The sequence below is a fragment of the Cetorhinus maximus genome, chromosome 4, assembly GCF_964194155.1.
Source record: "Cetorhinus maximus chromosome 4, sCetMax3.hap1.1, whole genome shotgun sequence".
Classification (NCBI taxonomy): Eukaryota; Metazoa; Chordata; class Chondrichthyes; order Lamniformes; family Cetorhinidae; genus Cetorhinus; species Cetorhinus maximus.
This window is the reverse complement of record NC_135882.1, coordinates 1,386,225-1,407,883: the sequence shown is the minus strand read 5'-3', so window position 1 is coordinate 1,407,883 and position 21,659 is coordinate 1,386,225. Positions and strand designations below refer to the sequence as shown.

Here is a 21,659-nt window from a genome sequence, read left to right as displayed (position 1 = left end):
CCCTAATTGCCTTTGAGAAGGTGGTGATGAGCTGCCTTCTTGAACCGCTGCAGTCCATGTGGTGTAGGTACACTCTCAGTGCTATTAGGAAGGGAGCTCCAGGATTTTGACCTAGTGACTGTGAAGGAATGGCGATATAGTCCAAATCAGGATAGTGTATGGCTTGAGGTAAACTTGCAGGCGATCGTGCTCCCATGCATCTGCCGCCCTTGTCATTTGAGGAGGTAGAAATCACAGGTTCAGAAGGTGCTGTTGAAGAAGGCTTGTCGAGTTGCTGCAGTGCGTCATGTAGAATCTTACTGCTGCCACTCTGTTGGTAGTGGAGGGAGTGAATATTAAAGGTGGTGGTTCGGGTGCCAATCAAACTGGCTGCTTTGTCCTGGATGGTGTTGAGCTTCTTGAGTGTTGTTGGAGCTGCACTCATCCAGGCAAGTGGAGAGTATTCCATCACACTCCTGACTTCTACCTTCTAGATGGTGAGCTGACTTTGGAGAGACAGGAGGTGAGTTACTTGCTGCAGTGTTCCCAGCTTCTGACCTGCTCTGGTAGCCACAGTATTTATATGGAAGGTCCAGTTCAGTTTCTGGCCAATGGTAACCTCCAGGATGTTCATAGTGGAGGAGTAAGTGATGGTAATGCCATTTGAATGTCAAGGGGAGATGGTTAGATTCTCTCTTGTTGGAGATGGTCATTGAATGGCACTTATGTGGTGTAATTATTTCTATAGTGAGACTGGCTCTCATTTGTATTATCAATCTGACATCTGCAATATGCACCTTGTTTGTGCTTCATCTCTTTCGTCATACAGGGAACTCTGGATTTGTGTGCCTTAGCTCTCTCCCTCATAGGAAGGCACTTCAACTGAGCCCAAGCCATTTCATTTTCAAAGGTAGCCCACTGCTTCCGGCTAAGTAACACTCTGATTTTAAAATTCTCATCCTTGTTTTCAAATTCCTCCATGGTCTCTCCCCCTCTTAACTCTGTAATCTCCTCCAGCCCTTAAACCTTTTGAGATTTCCGCTCCTCCAATCCTGACCCTTGCTCATCCCAATTTTAATCATTCCACCATTAGAGGCTCTGCCTTTAGCTGTCTAAGACCTAAGCTCTGGAATTCACTCCTTAAGCCTCTCAACTCATTTTCTTCCTTTAAGATGTTCCTTGAAACCTGACTCTTTTTCCAACCTTTTGGTCATCCATGATCTCGTGTGGTTCAATGTTAAATTGTGTGTCCTGTGGGACACCTTGAGACATTTTATTCCATTAAAGGTGCTATATACATACAGTTGCTGTTGTGTAATTGGAATAGTTGAATAGAACACCAACTGAGGGAGTCATATTGGCGAGGAAGAATCTTGCTCTGGTTTTTTTTATTCATTCACGGGATGTGGGCTTCGCTGGCTGGGCCAGCATTTATTGCCCATCCCTAGTTACCCTTGAGAAAGTGGTGGTGAGCTGCCTTCTTGAACTGCTGCAGATCGTGTGGTGTAGGTACACCCACAGTGCTGTTAAGAAGGGAGTTCCAGGATTTTGACCCAGTGACAGTGAAGGAACAACGATATATTTCCAAATCAGGATGGTGAGTGACTTGGAGGGGAACTTCCAGGTGGTGGTGTTCCCATCTATCTGCTGCCCTTGTCCTTCTAGATGGTAGTGGTTGTGGGTTTGGAAGGTGCTGTCTAAGGAGCCTTGGTGAATTCCTGCAGTGCATCTTGTATATGGTACACACACTGCTGTCACTGTGTGGTGGTGGAGAAAGTGAATGTTTTGTGGATGTGGTGCCAATCAAGTGGGCTGCTTTGATCTGGACTCAAGCTTCTTGAGTGTTGTGGGAGCTGCACTCATCCAGGCAAGTGGAGAGTATTCCATCACATTCCTGACTTGTACCATGTAGATGGTGGACAGGCTTTGGGGAGTCAGGATGTGAGTTACTCATTGCAGGATTCCTAGCATCTGACCCGCTCTTGTAGCCATAGTATTGAGACAGCTAGTCCAGTTCAGTTTCTGGTCAATGGTAACGTGGGGGATTCGGTGGCGGTAATGCCATTGAACGTCAAGGGGCGATGGTGAGATTCTCTCGTTGGAGATGGTCATTGCCTGGCATTTGTGTGGCGTGAATGTTACTTGCCACTTGTCTTCCCAGTCTGGATATTGTCCAGGTCTTGCTGCATTTGGACATGGGCTGCTTCAGTATCTGAGAAGTCGCAAATGGTGCTAAACATTGTGCAATCATCAGCGAACATCCCCACTTCTGACCTTATGATGGAAGGAAGGTCATTGATGAAGCAGCTGAAGATGGTTGAGCTGAGGACCCTACCCTGAGGAACTCCTGCAGTGATGTCCTGGAGCTGAGAAGACTGACCTTCAACAACCACAACCAACTTCCTTTGTGCTAGGTATGACCCCAACCAGCATAGAGTTTTCTCCCTGATTCTCATTGACTTGTTTTGCTAGCACTCCTTGATGCCACACGCGGTCAAACGCTGCCTTGATGTCGAGGGCAGTCACTCTTACTTCACCTCAGGAGTTCAGCTCTTTTGCCCATGTTTGAACTGAGGCTGTAATGAGGTGAGGAGCTGAGCGGCCCTGGTGGTCCCAAACTGAGTGTTAGTGAGCAGGTTATTGCTAAGCAAGTGCCACTGGATAGCACTGTTGATGACCCCTTCCATCACTTTACTTTTGACCGAGAGTAGACTGATGGGGCGATAATTGGCCGGGTTGGATTTGTCCTGCTTTTTGTGTACAGGACATATCTGGGCAATTTTCCACATAGCCGGGTAGATGCCAGTGTTGTAGCTGTACTGGAACAGCTTGGCTAGGGACACGGCAAGTTCTGGAGCACAAGTCTTCAATACTATTGCCGGAATATTGTCAGGGCCCATTGCCTTCAGGCACTTCTTGATATCACGTGGAGTGAATCGAGTTGACTGAAGACTGGCATCTGAGATGCTGGGGGCCTCTGGAGGAGGCCGAGATGCATCATCCACTCGGCACTTCTGGCTGAAGATTGTAGCAAATGCTTCAGCCTCATCTTTTGCACTGATGTGCTGGGCTCCTCCATCATTGAAGGTGAGGATATTTGTGGAGCCTCCTCCTCCAGCGAGTTGTTTAATTGTCTACCACCATTCACGATTGGATGTGGCAGGACTGCGGAGCTTAGATCTGATTCGTTGGTTGTGGGATCACTTAGCTCTGTCTATCACTTGCTGCTTATGCTGTTTGGCACGCAAGTAGCCCTGTGTTATAGCTTCACCAGGTTGACACCTCATTTTTAGGTATGCCTGGTGCTGCTCCTGGCATGCTGTCCTGCAATCTTCATTGAACTAGGGCTGATTCCCTGGCTTGATGGTAATGGTAGAGTGGGGGATATGCTGGGCCATGAGGTTACAAATTGTGTTTGAGTACAATTCTGCTGCTGCTGACGGCCCACAGAACCTCATGGATGCCCAGTCGAGCTGCTAGATCTGTTCGAAATCTATCCCATTTAGCACGGTGGTAGTAACACGGCGGTAATAACACGGCGGTAGGAACATGGCGGTAGGAACACGGCGGTAGGAACACGGCGGTAGGAACACGGCGGTAGGAACACGGCGGTAGGAACACGGCGGTAGGAACACGGCGGTAGGAACACGGCGGTAGGAACACGGCGGTAGGAACACTGGAGCAAAGTCTGTATCAGCTTCGTATAGGTTGTCAAAGCACAGCAAAGACCATGCCCTCTCCGGCTATTTCTTCACAAAGTCGGGCAAATATTTAAATAGTTAAACAGTTAAATACATTTTTGGGCTTTTGAAATCTTAGAGAATTTACTGGGTTTCAATGGGCACCTGTGCTCATCAAGAAACACAACATTTACCCCCAGCACAAACCCATTTTCTGATTCCAAGTTGTCAATGTAAATTAGAAATAGTAGTGGTTCCAACATGATACAAGTACCCCAGTCATTACTTCGCCCACACTAACATGACTCCTCCGACAAGCACCTGCTCTGTTGCTTTTTACCTTTCATTTCTAATATTCTTGTTGATCCATTTAGGGTACATATTTGCTCAGTCTGACCCTGCTGATCTTAACCATGTACTGATCCTGTATGCTCTCCATTATTCTTTAACATCTGTTCTAAATGTCCTTCGACTCATTTCCTTCAGTAGGTTCCTTATTTCTCTTAAAAAGCAATCCCTATTCTTTCATATCGGAATATGAGATCATGTTTAAAAAGTTATACTGTGGCTGCAGTTCCTAAGTCATGGCACAGCATTTATTTCCTGTCCACTGTCTGCATGTTTACAAATACCAGGTCAAGGTCAGCACTGCCTTTCTTGGCATTATAGAGTCATAGAGGTCTACAGCACAAAAAAAGGCCCTTCGGCCCATCGAGCCTGCGTCAGTCAAACAAGCACCTAACTATTCTAATCCCATTTTCCAGCACTAGGCCTATAGCCTTGTGTGCCATGGCATCACAAGTGCACATCCAAATACTTCTTAAATGTTATGAGGGTTTCTGCCTCTACCACCCTTTCAGGCAGAGTTCCAGATTCCCACCACCCTCTGGGTGAAAAAATTCTTCCTCACATCACCTCTAAACCTCCTGCCCCTTACCTTAAATCTATGCCCCCTGGCTATTGATCCCTCCACCAAAGGGAAAAGTTCCTTCCTGTCTACCTATCTATGCCCCTCATAATTGTATACACCTCAATCATGTCCCCCCTCAATCTCTGCTGCGAATCGCACGATGCTGGGCTCATTAATTACGCAGTTGGGGGTTTCCCGATGTATTGTGCAGCGGAGCGGGCTGCATGAAGCACGCCCCACTGTCAGATCCGGGTACCATATTCAAAAGGCACCCAGACATCAACTTCTTTGTTGCAAACCCAGGAGGAGGCCGAACTGTGTGACCAGTCCTGGATGGGAGGAAGTTACCTGCACTCCATCACTGTAGCCATGGGTGAGCCTTTGCTGTGGGTATGAGAGAGGGGAATGGGGCACCTCAACCTCCCCGCTTGTGCCCCTTCTCCTCAAGGAATCCACTCAGGACTCCCTGATGGTGTCCGTCTCTTCGGAATCCCCCTTGCCTGTGAGCCCTTCAGCTTCATCCTCTTTGACCACAGAGGGAGCAGCTGCCCCACAGCAGGAGAGCCAAAGTAAGGCCACCAAGGTCATCCAAGACAACAGGACAAACCGGTCAGCAGGCTGCCTCCACCCCTGCTGCGGATGTCGGGGGCACACCTAAAAGAAGTGGTAAGGAACGAAAGATTAAGAAGTTATGATTTCACATATGGTTGCATGCATGCACTACAATTGTTAATGTTTTTAAACTTTTGTAAATAGACTACACTTGCACTTGAATGAGATCTGATGTAGTTTAATTGCAATTTGTAGTCATTAAGCCTGTGCACCCACTCACCCTAACCCCCCACATCTTCAAAGGGACACCCCAGGATGGGTCTATGTCCCCCGGAATTATGCGTGTGCAGAGAGGCAAGAAGCTTTGCCAGGGCCCTTGCAAGTCATGTGCAAGAAGCCTCTCGCGCACACTGAGCCTTTGCCCTTCATGTGCTCATCTGTTGAAATGCCCTAGCATCGTCAGTCCTACACGCTGGGGTTCCCCTTCAATTGTCCAGATGAGATGATCTCCCCTTCCACTCACCCCCTATGACCCAACTCCCATGTGGCATCTTGAGATCTCCACCTCGAGGCTCTAGGTAGTTGCAAGCGGCCATGGTGCGTGAGACTTTTCAGGTAGAGTGCAACAGCTTCCAAACTCCACCTGTAACCCACACCCTCCCCCCATAACCACTGACCCACCTGGCATGATCTTGGACCTCACCACAATCCCCCTACAGCCCTCCACCATCACCCTCCGTCACATGCAGGTGAATGTCCAGATCCCCTACCTTCCTGAGGAGCCCACCCCCATGACAACAGACATGCCCCCTCTCATCCTGCTGACCCCCAGAATTCGGTTTTACTTCCATGTCCCCTCCAACAACTCTCGGCGTCCCTTCACCCATCAACGCCTTACCACCAGCATCCCCCCAACCCTACTGGCTCTCGCTGCCCCCTTTAACCTTCAACCTCCCCTTCCCATCAACAATTCCCTCAGTATGCCCCCTCCTTCTAAACCCCTTTCCCCTCTTTCCACCCATGCCCGTTCACACCTGCACACACACCCTGCCAGCACTCCACCAGAGTCCAACCTCCCACTCACCCATTCCATGACCACCGCAGCATCTTTCTCTTTCCCCTACCACCCCCAGCTGCCCCCACCCCACTCTAGGCCTCCACACCCGCCCCACCTCTTCATTCCTCTCCTCCAAGACTAATCTCACTCCCACAACACAGACCATTGGCGCCTAACAGTATCACACGCAGCTGACCACCTGCAGTGTGAAGGTCCACGTCCCGGTAGCTCCGGCAGTCTGAAGGTCCACATCCCGGTAGCTCCGGCAGTCTGAAGGATCCACATCCCGGTAGCTCCGGCAGTCTGAAGGTCCACGTCCTGGTAGCTCCGGCAGTCTGAAGGTCCACGTCCCGGTAGCTCCGGCAGTCTGAAGGTCCACGTCCCGGTAGCTCCGGCAGTCTGGCGGTCCACGTCCCGGTAGCTCCGGCAGTCTGAAGGTCCACGTCCCGGTAGCTCCGGCAGTCCAAAGGTCCACATACCGGTAGCTCTGGCAGTCCAAAGGTCCACATCCCGGTAGCTCCGGCAGCCCGAAGATCCACATCCCGGTAGCTCCGGCAGTCTGAAGGTCCACATCCCGGTAGCTCCGGCAGTCTGACGATCCACATCCCGGTAGCTCCGGCAGTCTGAAGATCCACATCCCGGTAGCTCCGGCAGTCTGAAGGTCCACATCCCGGTAGCTCCGGCAGTCTGAAGGTCCACATCCCGGTAGCTCCGGCAGTCTGAAGGTCCACATCCCGGTAGCTCCGGCAGTCTGAAGGTCCACATCCCGGTAGCTCCGGCAGTCTGAAGGTCCACATCCCGGTAGCTCCGGCAGTGTGAGGATCCACATCCCGGTAGCTCCGGCAGTCTGAAGGTCCACACCTCGGTAGCTCCGGCAGTCTGAAGGTCCACATCCCGGTAGCTCCGGCAGTGTGAGGATCCACATCCCGGTAGCTCCGGCAGTCTGAAGGTCCACACCTCGGTAGCTCCGGCAGTATGAGGATCCACATCCCGGTAGCTCCGGCAGTCTGAAGGTCCACGTGGTAGATGCTCCACCCACCCACTGCTGCATGTGGTGTTCCAGAGTCCACAGTCGCTGGAGCCTCCATCTTCCACTTTCTGCAATCTGCCCCAGGCTTTCTCCCAGGTGAGTCCCGACACGTCCACGCCTCATTGACTCTGACATGTTCTGGACCGGCGTGATATCCTGCTGGTGGCGCGGATAATTGGACAGGGGGCACAATTCCGGTAGGGGCTTTGACTGCATCCCATTAACGGGATGTGAAACGGCTTCACACCAGCAATAATGGAGACTCGCCATGACAGGTGGGAGCGCAAATTCCCGCCAACATTTCATATTGGCAGTAAACCGAATTTTCAACTCCTGCCGCATTGCTTCCCCCGCCACGCCTCCCACCATTACACCAGCCGCTGTTGGGACTGGAAAATCCTGGCCACTGAATCATTAAGTGGTTATAGAATGGATTTAACAACTCTGACTCTTTAGTTTCAGGTGCAATGCGCAGTACAATGGACAAACAGAATGCAGCTGTGGTGGCAAATAAAATGCGAAAGTTAAGAGAAAATCAAAATTTCATGACAGGAATATTATTGAAACACCTTTATGAGGTTCCAACCAATAGTTGAGCCAGGAGTTTTAATTAACTTCTATAAAGCTTATTTTCTCATGACCTGAAATGTCAGAGTTCAGCACACCAGCATTCCAACTTTCAAAAACAGTACAGAAGCAACAGTGGATTTTTTAAAAAGCAGCTTTGCGGGAACAATGAGTAATTCAGTTGCACAGTTTAATAATGCTCAACAGTAAATAAACCTTGGCCCACTTAGAACAGTGTCAATTAAGTACTGTCACACTGAATGCTTTTCTTCCTACCTAATAACACCCAAGGTTGTCTCATCTTGACAGTGTTACTAAGAATGCTTTCTGTCCAAGGTCTCTTGGTTCACGGTATCATTTTTGCAGTTTTATGCACTGTTGCAAACCATAACTGTTGTGCAAATTAATCAAAACTAAAAACCGGCTTAACAAGGATCCGATGTCATGTTTAAATAGTTAAAGGATACAAATTAAATTTATTATCTATCATGTCACTTGTGTACCGAACAGTGGTCATCATGGCAGATAAAAGAAGTGGGTGGGAACCATCTAATCAGATTAGATTGCAAATGCATGGTAGTAGTTTTTAAGAAGTGTTTCCAAATATTTCTCTAATGCCCACCAGATAAGAAAACCTGTTGTCCTTACCCAGTCTGGCCTGTCTGTGACTTCTTTCCCACAACATCATCAGCAACAATTTATATTCATATAGTACCTTTAATATAATGAAACATGCAAGTATGACACAGAACCATGTAAGCAGATATTGAGTCAGATGACCAAAAGCTTGGTCGAAGAAATATGTTTTAAAAAGTGTCTTAAAGGTGAAAAGGTAGGTAGAGAGGAGGCAAGATTTAGGGAGGAAATTGCAGAGCTTAGGGCCAAGGGAACTGAAAGCACAGCCACCAGTGTTGGACTGATTAAAATCAGGAATGTTAAAGAGGCCAGAATTAGAGTAGCACAAGTATTCGGAGGGACCTGAGGTTGAAGGAGATGATAGAGATAGGGAGGGGCAGGGCCATGGAGGGATTTGAAAACAAGGATGAGTATTTTAAAATCAAGACATTGCTTGACCGGGAGCAAGCACAGTATTGATAGTGGAACAGGAGGCAATGAGGGCATGAATGAGGGTTTCAGCAGCAGATGAGCGGAGGTGGGGCGAAGTTGGGTGATGTTACGGAGATGGAAAAAGGCAGTCTTAGAGATGACAGAAATATGAGGTTGGAAGCTCATCTCAGGATCAAATGTGACACTTGTGAACACACTGGCTTAATTTCAAACTTTTGCCAGGGAGAGGGATGGAGTCAGTAGTTAGAAACAGAAACATAGAAAATAGGAGCAGCAGTAGGCCATTTGGCCCTTCACGCCTGTTCCGCCATTCAGTATGATCATGGCTGATCCTCTATCTCAATGCCATATTCCCCCTTTCTCTCCATACCCCTTGATGACCCTAATATCCAAAAAATTATCGACTTCTTTCTTGAACATACTCAGTGACCCAGCCTCCACAGCCTCTGTGGTAGAGAATTCCACAGGTTGACCAGCCTTTGAGTGAAGAAATCTTTCCTCATCTCAGTCCTAAATGGTCTGCCCCGTATCCTGAGACTGTGGCCCCTGGTTGTGGACTCCTCAACCAGGGGAAACATCCTCCCTGCATCTGGTCTGTCTAGCCCTGTTAGAATTTTATACATTTCAATCAGATCCCGTCTCATTCTTCGAAACTCTAGTCAGTACAGGCCCAGTTGAATCAATCTCTCTTCATACGACAGTCCTGCCATCCCTGGTATCAGCCTAGTGAACCTTCACTGCACTCCCTCTATGGCAAGTATGTCCTTTCTTAGGTAGAGAGACCAAAGCTGCATCCAATACTCCAAGAACAAAAACAAAAATAGTTGGAAAAACTCAGCAGGTCTGACAGCATCTGTGCAGAGGAATACAGTTAACGTTTTGAGTCCGTATGACTCTTCATCAGAACAATACTTCAGGTGTTGTCTCACCAAGGCCTTGTATTACTGCAGTAAGACATCCCAAGTTCCGAACTCAAATTCTCTTGCAATGGAGATCAACATACCATTTGCCTTCCCAATTGCTTGCTGCACCTGCCTGTTTACTTTCATTGACTGGTGTACAAAGACACCCAGGTCCCTTTGTACAACCACATTTTCCAATATATCACCATTTAAATAATACTCTGCCTTTCTATTTTTCACGCTGAAATATATAACTTCACAATTATCCACGTTATACTGCATCTGCCATGTGTTTGCCCACAGAGACAACTTGTCTAAATCGCCCTGAAGTTTCCTTGCATCCTCCTCACTACCCTGCCCAGTTTTGTGTCGTCAGCAAACTTGGAAATATTGCACTTGGTTTCCTCATCCAAGTCATTCATATATATCGTGAATAGCTGGGGCCCAAGCACTGATCCCTGCGGTACATCACTAGTCACCGCCTGCCATCCGGAAAAAGGCCCATTTATTCACACTCTGTGTTTCCGGTCTGTTAACCAATTCTCAATCCATGCCAGTATATTACCCCCGACCCCATGTGCTTTAATTTTGCCCACTAGCCTCTTATGTGGGACCTTATCAAAAGCCTTCTTGAAATCCAAATACAGCACATCCACTGGTTCTCCCTTATCTATTCTACTAGCTACATCCTCAAAAAAACTCCAGTAGATCAGTTAAGCATGGTTTCCCTTTCATAAACCCGTGCTGACTTTGTCTAATCCCGTTAATGCTTTCCAAGTGTTCTGTTACTACATCTTTTATAATAGGCTCTAGCATTGTCCCCACTACTGATGTTGGCTAACTGGTCTTTAATTCTCTGTTTTTTCTCTCCCTCCTTTTATAAATAGTGGGGTTACATTTGCCACCCTCCAATCTATAGGAACTGCTCCAGATTCTATAGAATTTTGGAAGATGACCACCAATGCATCCAATATTTCCAGGGCCACTTCCTTTAGTACTCTGGGATGTAGATTATCAGGCCCTGGGGATTTTTCAGCCTTTCACCCCATTAATTTCTCCAGCACCATTTTTTTACTAATACTGATTTTCTTCAATTCCTCCCTCTCACTAGACTCTTGGTTCTCTAACATTTCTGGGAAATGATTTGTGTCCTCTTTTGTGAAGGCAAAACCAAAATATGTGTTCGGTTCTTCTGCCATTTCTTTGTTCCCCATTATAATTTCCCCGTTTCTGACTGTAAGGGGCCTACATTTGTCTTTGCTAATCTTTTTCGCTTCACATTTTTTTTTTCAGGTTTAACATTTTATTGCAAAGGTTGCAAATCCTACCAAACTCATCCTCACACTAAAGCCTTTTTATTCTCGTGACTAAATAATACACTAAAAGAATTTTAAAACAAAAAAAATTACAGAATGGATTTCTTAGATACATTAGTCATAAACCAGCTCATCCACAAAAATGCTCATGTGAAATCCAAGAAAGGTATTCAATTCAAAAGGAAACTTGGTACAAGGTTGGAATCTAAATTTAATCCACTTTAGATATCAATGTCCTCATCATCATCCCCAATATTGTCAAACTGGATTTCATCATCATCACCAAGTCCAAAGGTGTCTGTTTCATTGCTTTTGGCATGCTCTGGAAGTTTACTGTAGGCTTTTAAACTTCTTGCCTCATCTGCACTGTATTTCAGGATGACATCAGCCTTATTATCCTGGTAATCTCTCAACCCAACCAATATAATGTCCGACGTGTTTATCCAAACCTTCTTTCTCAGCATCCCTCGAATATGGCAAAGCCCCTTCACACCATCAAAACACATGGCTTCCAAATGTCCATTGCCCAGCATCTTAATCACCTGGGCATATTCCTGACCATCTTCTATAAACACCAGCTCACGTTTCTCGGACTCACTTTCATTCTTACCATGTCACCTGTTTTTACATCCCTTACCTTTATTCTTGGGCATGGCTGTGTGTGTCCACGGCCTCTGCCTGCTCCTGTTCTTTTTCTCTTCACATATTTATAGAGCTTTTACAGTCAGTTTTTATGTTCCCTGCAAGTTTACTCTCATACACCATTTTCCCTTTCTCGATCAATCTTTTTGTCCACTTTTGCCGAATTCTAAACTGCTCCCAATCCTCAGGCTTGCTGCTTTTTCTGGCAATTTTGTATGTTTCCTCTTTAGATCTAATACTATCCCTAATTTCTTTTGTAAGCCATAGTTGAGCCACTTTTCCTGTTTTATTTTTGCACCAGATAGGAATGAATAATTGTTGTAATTCATGCATATCCATAGGGAAGGGAGTTTGGAGCAGGAACCAAAAACAATGGCTTCAGTCTTCCCAAGATTATTGGCGTGAATTATTTTTTTCTTTATTCTTTCATGGGATGTGGGCAACACTGGCAAGGCCAGCATTTGTTGCCCATCCCTAATTGCCCTTGAACTGAGTGGTTTGCTGGGCCATTTCAGAGGTCAGTTAAGAGTCAACCACATTGCTGTGGGCCTCGAGTCACATGTAGGCCAGACCAGGCGAGGACAGCAGATTTCCTTCCCTAAAGGACATCAGTGGACAACAATTGACAATGGTTTCATGGTCACCATTACTAAGACTAGCTTTTGAATTCCAGATTATTAATCGACTTTAAATTCCACCAGCTGCCACGGTGGGATTTGAAACCTTGTCCCCAGAGCATTAGCCAGTGCCACTGGATTACCAATCCAGTGACATTACCACTATGACACTGTCTCCCCAGAGGAAACATGATTGATTCTCCTGCCCTCTGAAATGGCTGAGCAAGATGCTCAGCTGTATCAAACCACTGCTAAGAGCAAGAATAAAACAGGACGTCCCACTCTGCTGTGACCAAAATATCAAAATTAGGATTTGACAAAGGCACAAGGACCCTTCCAGCAATGCTTAGGTTTAAAAATTCTCATCCTGGTTTTCAAAACCTTCCATGGCCTTCCTCTTTCCCACCTCTGTAACCTCCTCTAGCCCCACAACCCTCCGAAATCTCTGTGCTCATCCAATTCTGACCTCTGTGCATCCCCAATTTTAACTGCTGCATTGCCTAGACTGTAAGATCTGGAATTCTCTCCCTAAGCCACTTGCTCTTCCTTTAAGATGCTCTTTAAAACTTACTTCTATGACCAAAGTTCTGGTCTCCTGTCCTAATTATCTCCTGGTTAGGATAACGCTCTTGGGAGGTGCTTTGGGACATTTTACTAAGCTAAAGGCACTACAGTATAATAAATGTAATTTGTTGTTGTAGTAAACCAAGGCACTTCAGAGGAGTATTTTCAAACTAAATCTGACATTGAACACTGATATGAGATGTTAATGCCAAAATTTTAGTGTGTCAGGAAGATGTAATGATTTTCATAATGTTATTGGAATTTATTGTAGAGTACTAGTGTGTGAGTGTGCATGCCCCTTAATTGCATTAAAGATAGTTGGTCTGAAGGCTTTAATGTAAGAAGACAAGCTAGGTTTGAAATGCTAAATAGGTAAACATGGGTGAAGTTTTAGAACGTGAGGTGTAAAGGGAACATTTGCATTTGTAAATAAAGCAGAGTAGCTTGAATTCAAAAGAGGGGGTGAAATCTTACACCTAGTCAGAAGAAGTTAAGAAAGTGTGTTTATTTTTCCCAAAGATTACTGGTAAAAATAGTACTATGGTAGATTTTTATTATTAGACAGGTAAAATCCAAAGACATAGCAAAACAATGGGAATTTGAATTCAATGGGGAAAATATGTATAAAGGAGAGAAGGCTATGTGCGTAAGGACAGGCATTTTAAGATCTAACACAAGTGTGAAAAACATTCAGCATCTAATCCTCAAGCTGCTGTCTACAAGAAACCAAAACTGAAAAAAACTCACTTTGAATTCAACTGCTCAGGGTGTGTGCTTTGCCTGGGTCTGTTTAAATCTGAGCTTTACTGTTGCCTTAATGGAGATGTAACTGGGAGCTAGATTAACTAGGGGAACTAGGAGTTATCATAGTGGTAATTTGTAAACCTATATATGTGCTTAAAATCATTTTTTATTTTAATAATGGTTTAATTTAGTTTTGGCATAAACCTATAGGACTCGGTGGTCTTATTACTACTGAATTCAAAGCACACATCTCGATATAAATACAAATTGTAAAATAGTTGTGGCAGTTGTTCCAAGTTTCCCTCTGGGATTTGAACAGCTCAGCATTTACCATCCGCTGTGCCATAACAAAACTGGAGGCTGTGTGTGGGATATATTTGAAATTCCTGGATTGGTTTGGAGTTGGTGAATCTTAAGGTTACAAGTATGAGAAGCACTTTTAAAAACCTCACACCAACTCCTGAATTGAAAGTGGTGAGACTGCGAATTGGCTTTGGCAGATGCTAAGACTTGTCTGGGAGTTGAAGTTATAAATTTTGTTGGTTTACAAGAGGGAAATATAACTAAGTTAATGGAATTGGCAGATAAGTTACAATCAGGGTTACCTGCAGGGGTAAGGAAATCAAATACAATTGAAGGTATAGCACAGCATTTGAAATTGGAAGGAATACCTGAGACACCGAGCTCTCCAAGGGTGGTTCCTTGGAATGGACTCAAATTAAGTTGCAAGTGAAAAAAATGTGAGCTAGAGGCAACAGAAAAAGAAAAAAGGGCATTTCAAAGGGAACAGGCAGAAAGGCAGGAAAAAAGAAAAAGAGAAACAGAGAATTACAGTATAAAATGTTGGCAGTTCAAAAAGAGACACTGGAAGGTGAGGAAGGACTTATTTCCAGTTCAGAACCCAGTGGGGAGATGTTTAAACTTATACAAGCTCTTCCAAAGTTGGAGGAAAGAGATGCGAAAGCATCCTTTATTTCACCTGAGAAGATAGCTAAACAGATGAAATGGCCACAGGAAAACTGGACATCGTTGTTACAATCCAGGTTGGAGCTTTATGCTTCATTGTCAGAAGAAATGTTGATGAACTATGATGTGGTTTTTTTTTAAAAAAAGGCTATTTTGAGCGTATATAAGTTGGTTCCTGAGGCACACAGGAAGAAATTTAGGAATATGAGAAAACAGCCTGGGCAAAATTATATTGAATTTGAAAGAGTAAAAAAAGTAATTTTGACTGGTGGATATAGGCATTAAAGATAGGAGATGACATACGCAGCTCTTAGAGAGGTAATTCGTTTGGAAGAAGTTAAAGATTCAATTCCTTTGGTAGTTAGAAGTCATGTGGAGGAACAGAGGTTGAAATGGTAAGACTAGCAGCAGAGATGGCTGATGATTATGAATTAGTTCATAGGGCTAAACCTTTCTTTTGTCACCCTTTTAAATCAGAGGAGGATAGAAAGTGGGAAGGTGAAAGGAAGGTGGGTATTCAGGGAAGAGAAGGAATAGGTGGAAATTCCCAGGAAGTTCTTTTTCAGAATAAAAGGGAAGGTGCTGAGGGTAGAAGTGACACTCGGAAATTGTTGTGTTTTCATTGTGATAAAGTTGGACACATGAAGTCAGTGTGTTGGAAATTGCAGGGAAAATCTGTTAGGATTATTGGGTGCAGGAAAGTTCTGGAAGTAAAAGTACTATGGGTTCTGAGGTTCAGGCATAGGAAAAACCAGTGGTTAGTGTACAGGTAAAGGAGGAAGAATCAGTGATAGGGAAAGAAGTGGGAATGTGTTCACAATTTACCCAAGAGAATTCTGAGGAACAGGTTGCAGAAATGTGTAAAGATTTTGTATGTCTTTCCATGTGTACAGGGTGGAGTAGGTAAAGATGTTAAAATTTTAAGAGATACAGGGGCTAGTCGATCCTTAATGTTGTGGGATAGTGATATTTGTTGTTCAGAGAAAGTGTTGCAGGAGCAGGTGATAATAAGTGGGGTTCATGGAAATGCTAAATCTATTCCATTGTAGAAGGTAAATTTAAGGAGTAAGTGGGAAACAGGCAAAGTGATTGTTGGAGTAGTGGAAAAATTGCCCATTGCAGGGGTTCAATTTATTCTCGGTAATGATATGGCTGGGTCACAGATATGGGTGATGCCTATGGTAGTTGAGCAGCCTGTAGAAGTGTTTTCAACAGAAGTGTTGCAGAGAGAGCATCCTAAGTTGTTTCCAGATTGTGTGTGATAACAAGATCACAGGTTCATAGGTTGAAGCAAGAAGAACAGGAAGTTCAAAGGCCGAAAGAAGGTGTGGAAGTCCAATTAGCTGGCATTGTGTTTGATAATATTGTTCAGAGGACAATGCAGTTGAGATGTTTAACTCAACGCAGTTAGTGGAGTTACAGGAAAAGGATTTGCAAATAAAACAGTAATATCAGACAGCTTACTCAGAAACAGAGGCAAAGTGTATTCCAGAATGTTTTTACCTTTAGGGTAATGTTTTAGTGAGAAAATGGAGGGTTATCATGCTTCAGCAAATGAAAGCTGGAGGGAGGTACATCAGATTGTAATAGCATTTGGATACAGAAATGAGATTCTGAGGATCTCTCATGGAATTCCAATGGGGAGACATTTAGGAATTAGAAAGACACAGGCAAAAATACAAAAACATTTTTATTGGCCTGGATTGCATAGAAATGTAGTCAAATTCTGTTGAACATGTCACGCATGTCAGGTGATAAGGGAACCACAAGCAGAGATTAAGCTGGCACCTTTAATTCCAATTCCAACATTTAAAGAACCTTTTACTAGGGTCATGATTCATTATGTAGGACCCCTCCCTAAGAATAAAAGTGGAAATCAGTACTTACTGACAATAATAGATGTGTCTACAAGGATTCCTAAAGCAACACACCTTTGAGAAATATTAAAACAATGAAAATTGTGGAAGAATTGACCAAATCTTTTTACAAGATATGGTTTACCTAAAGAAATACAATCAGACCACGGTTCAAATTTCATGCCACAGCTGTTTAAGGAAGTAATGAACAGTTTGGGGATAAAACAGTTTGAGTCAACAGCTTATCATCCTGAGTCACAAGGGGTTTTGGAAAGATGACATCAAACTCTAGAATCTATGATGAGGATGTATAGCTAGGATTGTCCACAGAATTGGGTTGGGGGAATTCCATTCTTGTTATTTGCTATTAGGGATGCTCCTAATGCATCGACTGGCTTTAGTGCTTTTGAACTAGCTTATGGTCATGAGGTAAGGGAACCACTGAAATTGATTCATGAGAAATTGGTGGGTCAAAATTCAGAAACTACTCTCATTATGTATCAAACTTCAGAGAAAGATTGGACAGAGCATGAGAGTTGGCTGGGGAACATTTAAAGATATCACAGCAAGTGAAAGAAGTGAGGGCAGACAGGAAAGCTACAGCTCATAGTTTTGTTGCTGGGGAGAAAATGCTAGTCCTGTTACCAGTGCTGGGTGACTTGTTAAAGGGAAGGTTTAGTGGGCCTTACAGGATTGAAAACAAAGTGAGTGAAGTAAATTATTTAATAAGTGCTCCAGATAGAAGAAAGAAGCAGAGGGTGTTTCATTTAAATATGCTTAAAAAGTACTTTGACAGGGAAGAGGACCAAAAGGAGTGTTAGTAGTGGTAGATAATGAGAAAGAGGCAGAAGTGCAGGATTATGAAATTGATTTTCCTCTAATCAAATTGGATAATGAGGGGGTACTTGAAAATTTAAATGTAATATTAAGTTACCTTCCAGACAAGTGTCAAAGTAATTTGGGATGGCTATGGCAATCACATAAAGCTATTTGTGGGAATAAGCTGAGGAGGACAGATTTAGATAAACATGATGTATATTTAAGAGTTTCATCTTCGATAAGGCAACATCCTTATGGATTAAATCTGGCAAAGTTATCACAAGTACAGAAAGAAATCAAATTCATGCTTCAAAATTATATAATTGAGTCTAGTTGTAGTAACTGGAGCTCGCCTATTGTACTGGTACCAAAACCGGATTGAACACAAAGACTGTGTGTGGACCATCGAAAGGTGAATGCGGTGACAAAAGCGGATTCATATCCTTTACCACAGTTGGAAAGATTGCATTGAGAAAGTGGGACAATCAAAATTTATCACAAAGATTGACTTGCTAAGGGGGTATTGGCAAGTACCGTTATCGGAGGGAGCAAAGGGGATATCGGCTTTTGTTTCGCCAGATGGACTATGTCAGTTTAAAGTCATGCCATCTAGTATGAAAAGTGCACCTGTGACATTTCAAAGACTGACAAAGTAACTGCAGGTCTGAGCAATTTTGTTGTTTATATTGACGACTTGATAGTTTTCAGTCAGATGTGGGAGGAGCATTTACAGCATCTGGAGCAATTGTATAGTCGAGTACAAGAAGCCAATTTGGTGATTAACTTGGCTAAAAGTGAATTTGCAAAAGCGTAAGTTATGTATCTAGGCCATACCACTGGACATGGTAAGGTGGCTCTGAGAGATGTGAAAGTCAAGGCTATCGTGGACTTCACCGTATCTACAACAAAACAAGAAGTTTTGAGATTTCTGGGCATGAGTGGGTTTCACTAGAAATTTGTACCAAATTTTAAGCAGTGTGGTTGCTCCATTGACTGAACGATTAAAAAAGAATAAGAAGTTTCAATGGGCACGAGTGTCAGAAGGCATTTGACAGTTTGAAGACTGTGTTAACTACAACACCAGTTTTGACAGTACCCAATTATGCCAAGCAATTTAAGTTGGCCATTGATAATGGCAAGTGATATAGGCATTGGGGCCATACTGTTACAAGATGACACTGGAATTGAAAAACTGATAGGGTATTTTTCACAAAGGTTTTTCAATGATCGTAAAGGAAACTTTGGGTCTGGTGTTAGCATTGCAGCATTTTGAAATTTACGTTGCAAACAATTCATCAGAAACAATTGTTTACACAGACAATAATCTTTTAAAGTTCCTGGACAAATTTTGAGACAGAAATGCAAGGCTATTCAGATGGAGTTTATCACTGCAACCATTTAATCTACAGATTAGACATGTGGCTGTACGAGAAAATCTGATTGCAGATGCATTGTCAGGTGTTTGAAGCTTAAAGGGAAAATTATGTATTTAAAATCTGGACACCGGACTGGAATTATTTCTGTTGATATCAAGGATGTGTGTATATATATTATGTTAATGCATACATCTTATAATGTAATAAATATAGGGAGGTAATATAAGACGAGTTCAGAAAACGAAGCCGTCCTTTTAAAATTATGACGGTTCATTTTTTAACGAGAGGGAATGTCAGGAAGATACAATAATTTTCATAATGTTATTGGAATTTATTGTAAGGTAGAATAATATTGTGTGTGTGTGTGTGTGTGTGTGTTTGTGCGTGCGTGAGAGAGAGAGACTTAAATTAATTAAATACAGCTGGTCTGAAGGCTTTGATCTAAGAAGAGAAGCTAGGTTTGAAATGCTAAATAGATAAACATGGTTGCTGGGAGGCGGACCGGATCTACAGGAGACATTTGAGAGCTGAGGAGCGCCGGGGATTGCAGAGCTGCCCACCTTGCTGGGAGTCGGAGTGGAACTGGGGGGGACAGTCGGGAGCTGAGGAGCGCGCTGTTTCACTGCTTCAGCTGCTGTGAGGCTACAGTCCGGGAAAAAGGAGAAAAACACAACTGCGATGTCACAGGAAGCTAGTAAGTTGATTGGCTGGTAAGTGCTCAGTCTAAGGACAGTGTGAGAGAAACCAGCATAGGACAGGCGAGTTCAGATAGATCTATAAATAAAAAGAGCTAAAACTTTTAAATAATAAACCAAAATTTGAAAACTTTAAAATTAAAATCAAACAATAAAGATAAAAAAGCAATAAAAATAAAGTAATTTAAATAAACATCTAAAACACATACCTGTAGCTAAGAAGCATATACCCTTTAGTTGTCAGTGGTACTAGCATTCAATAAACACAGTAAATTATAGCCTACATAGGAAGAAAGTAATTAAAGTAAATTAACAAAATAACATAAGTTAGAATGGCGGGATAGGTGTTATGTTGCAGCTGTGAGATGTGGGAACTTTTGGACGCCAAGACGATCCATGGCAAACACACCTGCAGGAAGTGTAAACAGTTAGAGGAATTCCGGATCAGGATTATGCAGACAGTGCGCAACATATGGGAGGGGGAGAAATACCTGGATACTTTGTTCCAGAAGACAGTCACACCTCTTAGAAGAGGGACATCTGTTTTGGTCAGCAGGGACAGGAGGATGTGACTATCAGTGAGGCAGGTAATGGGACCAAACAGACAGTAATGGAGGAGCCTCAGACTTTGCAATTGTTATATAGGTTTGAGGTGCTCACAATGCGTGTGGATGAAAGCGACGTCTGCAAGGTGGGTGAGCTGGCTGGCCAGCGCACTGTGGTACAGCTGTTCAAGCAGGGGGAGCAAAAGGAATGTAGGTAGTGGGGATAGTATGATGAGGGGGATTGATACTGTTCTCTGCAGCAAAGAGCAACAGTCCAGACGGATATGGTGCCTGCCCGGTGCCAGAGTTCGGGACATCTGCTCAGGGCTGGAGAGGAACTTGCAGTGGGAGGGGGAGGATGCAGTTGTCATGGTCCATGTAGGCACCAATGACATAGGTAGAACTAGGAAAGAGGTTCTGCAAAGTCAGTATGAGGAACTAGGTACCAAATTAAGAAGCAGAATCTCAAAAGGTAATAATTTCTGGATTATTACCTGATCCACATGCAAATTGGCATAGGGTAAATAAGAATAGAGAGATAAATGCATGACTCAGAGACTGGTGTGGGAGAAGTAGGTTCCGGTTTGTGGGGCACTGGCATCAGTACTGGGGAAAGTGGGGACTGTACCGTTGGGACGGTTTACACCTGAACCATGCTGGGATGAGTGTCCTCGCAAATCAATAACTAGGGAAGTAGAGAGGGCTTTAAAGTAAACAAGAGGGGCGAAGGATCAAGCTGGGTAGAGGTAGCAATTCAAGGTGTAGAATCAAGACAGCAAAATAGTAATATGAGAAATGAGGGTCAGGGAATGGCAGGAAGGGACAGAGAGAAAAAACCTAAGAATACATCAACAGTCAAGATTAGATGTTACAAAGGTAACAAAAAGACAAAGCTGAAAGCTCTCTATCTGAATGCACGTAGCATTCATAAAGTAAATGAATTGATGGCCCACATTGAAGTAAATAAATATGATCTGGTAGCAATTACGGAGAGGTGACTGCAGGACAACAATGATGGGGTTCTTAGTATTGAGGGTACATGACATTCAAGAAGAATAGGAAGCTAGGTAAAGGTGGAAGGGTAGCACTGTTAATCAAATAAGGTGTTGGTGCAATAGTTAGAGATGACCTTGGTTTAGGAGATCAGGACGTAGAATCGGCTTGGGTGGAGATGAGGAATAGTAGGAAAAGAAAGTCATTAGTGGGATTGATCTACAGGCCTCCTAAAAGTAGCCACAGCACAGAACAAAGTATTCAAGAGAAAATATTGTGCGCTTGTGATAAAAGGACAACAATAATCATGGGTGATTTTAATCTACACAAAAACTGGAAAAATCAGATTAGCAATAGTAACCTGGATGAGGAGTTCTTAGATAGCTTTTGAGATAGTTTCTTAGAGCAGCATGTTCTGGAACCAACCAGTGAGCAGGTTATATGAGACTTGCTATTGTGTAACGGGACAGAGTTAATTAATGACCTCAGAGTAAAGGCACCGCCAGGTAGCAGCGACCACAATTTGACTGAATTTTACATAAAGTTTGAAAGGGAGAAGAGTGGGTTTAAGACTAGTACCTTAAACTTCAATATGGGAAACTGTGTGGGGATGAAAGCTGAGCTAGCTGAAGTGAACTGGGAAACTAGGCTAGATAACAGATCAATAGAGAAGCAGTGGCAGACATTTGAGGGGATACTTCAGAGTATTCAGAATAAGTACATTCCTACTATGAAGAAAAATTCTAAGGGGAGGGCCCACCATCCGTGGTTAACTAAAAAA

At 43.8% G+C, this 21,659-nt stretch overlaps 1 protein-coding gene and 1 pseudogene across 7 annotated transcripts in view; both read right to left on the bottom strand.

The window, feature by feature from the left end:
• The window catches only part of bbs9 (Bardet-Biedl syndrome 9), a 453,250-nt gene that overhangs the window by 281,516 nt on the left and 150,075 nt on the right, over positions 1–21,659 (bottom strand). The window lies entirely within an intron of this gene.
• LOC144679389 (eukaryotic translation initiation factor 1A, X-chromosomal-like) lies at positions 11,283–11,714 on the bottom strand (annotated as a pseudogene).